Source organism: Triticum dicoccoides, chromosome 7B, assembly GCF_002162155.2.
Source record: "Triticum dicoccoides isolate Atlit2015 ecotype Zavitan chromosome 7B, WEW_v2.0, whole genome shotgun sequence".
Lineage (NCBI taxonomy): Eukaryota > Viridiplantae > Streptophyta > Magnoliopsida > Poales > Poaceae > Triticum > Triticum dicoccoides.
Window position 1 is genome coordinate 562,738,801 of NC_041393.1, and position 3,698 is coordinate 562,742,498.

A 3,698-nucleotide genomic window follows, 5' to 3' on the forward strand; every position below is an offset into this window, starting at 1 on the left:
GGGAGTTCCGGACTAGGGGGTGTCCGGATAGCTGAACTATCATCATCGGCCGGACTCCAAGACTATGAAGATACAAGATTGAAGACTTCGTCCCGTGTCCGGATGGGACTTTCCTTGGCGTGGAAGGCAAGCTTGGCGATACGGATATGTAGATCTCCTACCTTTGTAACCGACTTTGTGTAACCCTAGCCCTCTCCGGTGTCTATATAAAGCGGATGGCTGTAGTCCATAGGACGAACAACAATCATACCATAGGCTAACTTCTAGGGTTTAGCCTCCTTGATCTCGTGGTAGATCCACTCTTGTAACACACATCATCAATATTAATCAAGCAGGACGTAGGGTTTTACCTCCATCAAGAGGGTCCGAACCTGGGTAAAACATCGTGTCCCTCGTCTCCTGTTACCATCCGCCTAGACGCACAGTTCGGGACCCCCTACCCGAGATCCGCCAGTTTTGACACCGACATTGGTGCTTTCATTGAGAGTTCCTCTGTGCCGTCACCATCAGGAAGGATGCCTTTTCCCGTCTTTAAAGACGGCGCCGTCGTCAAGGGAGATTTGGTCGCCGGCCAGACTATCCGGCTAGGCGGTTTTCTCATGACCGCCTGTTCGGCCACTGCCCCGACAATGACCTCTCAAGTCATTAAAAGCGATCTTCACGTCAGCTAGGAATTCGCCGAGCAGCTAGATCCGATTGAGCTCTCCTCCGTAAACGAGCTCTTGGATCGCATCGCCGCCCTGGGAGTCGCTACCGACTATGATCAGATTGGGCTTAAAACCGATCTGAGAGAAATTAACTATCCCCAGGTTACCCACCACGTTGTCATGGTAGAGGAATAATGCGGCGACTCTTCTTCTATGTTAAAATCCAACTATGTCCAGATTCCGGATCCCTCCATGCCGGATTCCCGCGGAGGGACGGACGCTAATCAAATACTGAACCTAAAGTCAGGCATCGGACCAGATTTGTTGGAAAGCGCTCAGCAAACCAAGCTTCTGAATCCGGAATCTTCTTGGCCTTTGAGCCTCAGATCGGGCGGGGTTCCGAACTTAATTCCACCCGCCCACCCAAACATAAGCGATCTATCTCAAATACGGCAAGAGCCCGATGAAACAGTACATCATTACTGGGCCAGATTCCTCCTGGTTATGAACAGGATAAAGGACTGCCGTGAAGAAAGCGCGATCTCAATCTTCTGCAACAATTGCACGGACAAGGGAATCATAAACGCCATCAGTCGTCGCGAAGTTTCACGCTTCGCCGACCTAGCGACCATTGTACAAAAATACTGCGCGATGGAGAGTGCCTGGAAAACCGAAACTAGGTTTTGGGACAATCCGACCCTGAATACAAACCCAGTCCGAAATAAAAGGGTGCTTCATACTCAAGCACCTGGGTTAAAAACCAAAAAGCAAAAAACCCCTAAGGGGTACGAAACCGTATTGGAGGGATGGCTCAACGGACCCTGCAAAATCCACAGTACAGAGGGCACCACTCCAACACATAGCCTTCGAGCGTGTTGGATACTACGGCAGGTGGCCAAAAGTGGCGTAGGCTTTTTAGCCCCGGGCAACCAACCCAGCAGTACCAGTACGGTATTAACAGTCTTCGAGACTTTCGCATCAAATACCATGCGGAAACGAACAATCCGCAGCCTCACCGAAGTCTACCAAGTAGCAACAACAAATCCATGGAGCGACACGGCTATCACCTTCAACGCCAGCGACGAACCTAAATTCCGAACAGCTAGAGCACCAGCCGCATTGGTCCTCAGTCCGATAGTGGATGGTTTCCGTCTTACTAAGGTACTCATGGATGGTGGCAGCGGATTAAACCTCATCTATGAGGAAACCCTTCAAAAAAATGGAAATTGACTGGAGCCGCATTGAGCGAAGCAGCACAACCTTCAGAGGGATAATCCCTAGTCGAGAAGTACGCTGCACAGGAAAAATTACACTAGATGTAGTGTTCGGCTCACCGGACAATTACAGGTCCGAGGAGGTCACGTTCCAAGTGGCCCCATTCGGCAGCGGATATCACGCTTTGTTAGGGCGAGAGGCATTCACAATCTTCCAAGCTATACCCCACTATGGGTACATGAAGCTCAAAATGCCCGGACCCAATGGGATAATCACTCTCGCCAGTGATCCAGATACATCACTCCGCGCTGAAAATAAGACAACCGCACTGGCCCTAGAGGCATTGTCCGAAGCCCTAGCGGTAGAGGAACTAACTACACTGCGCTCCACGGTGGATAGGGACGATGTGATACTCGATAAGAGGTCCAAGTCCACCTCTTTTAAACCAGCAGACGAAATAGTCAAATTTTAGGTCCATCCAACGGACCCCACAAAGACGGCCTCCATTGGGGCACAATTAAGTCCTGATGTCGAAGCCGCACTACGAGAATTCCTTCGGGAAAATTGGGACATTTTTGCCTGGCACCCTTCAGACATGCTAGGAATCCCACGCAGGCTGGCAGAGCATAGCCTAAATATCCTAAAAGGATTCAAGCCAGTCAAACAAGCTCTTCGGCGATTTTCCGAACCCAAAAGACAGGCAATGGGAGAGGAGCTAGCCAAACTCTTAGAAGCCGGATTCATCAGAGATATACAACATCCGGACTGGCTAGCCAATCTAGTAATGGTACCAAAAAAGGACAAATCCTGGCGCCTCTGCGTCGATTTTAAAGACCTTAACAAGGCCTGTCCAAAGGACCCTTTCCCCCTCCCTCGCATCGACCAAATCATCGATGCTACCGCAGGGCACGATTCATTATGCTTCCTCGACGCATACTCCGGATACCATCAAATCAAGATGGCGGAGAAACACCAGGCCGCAACGGCATTCATTACTCCATATGGGCCATTCTGCTTCAACACAATGCCCTTCGGACTCAAAAACGCCGGTGCAACATATCAGCGCATGATTCAAACATGTCTGGCTACCCAGATAGGCAAAACAGTAGAGGCATACGTAGACGATGTGGTCGTCAAGACCAAACACGTCGAAACTCTAATAGAAGACTTGAGGGTGACATTCGACAACCTCCGAGCATATGACACTAAGCTCAATCCGGAAAAATGCGTCTTCGGCGTACCAGCCGGAAAGCTCTTGGGCTTCATCGTATCCGGTAGAGGAATTTAAGCAAACCCGGCCAAAATCCGAGCTCTGTCACAATTGGATATTCCAAAAGACCTCAAGCAGATACAAAAACTAACCAGATGCGTAGCGGCCTTAAGTCGCTTCATCTCCCGTTTGGGAGAAAAGGCTCTGCCCCTCTACCGCCTCCTCCGGCGCACCGAACATTTCAAATGGACGGATGCTGCCACAGCCGGACTCGAAGAAATAAAGGCCATACTGGCAACAAATCCGGTCCTGGCCGCGCCCAACCTGGGCGAACCTATGTTATTATATATCGCAGCAACACATCAAGTTGTCAGCGCGGTACTCGTCGTTGAACGAGAAACAAAAGGGCACAGATTCCCTCTTCAAAAACCAGTGTACTACGTATCCACTGTTCTAACTCCATGCAAATCCCGGTACCCACATTATCAAAAGATAGTGTATGCGGTGTTCATGGCATCCCGGAAGCTGCGACACTACTTTCAAGAGTGTTCTATAACGGTGGCCTCCGAAGTACCTCTCAACGATATTATAAACAATCGCGACGCAACGGGCAGGATTGCAAAATG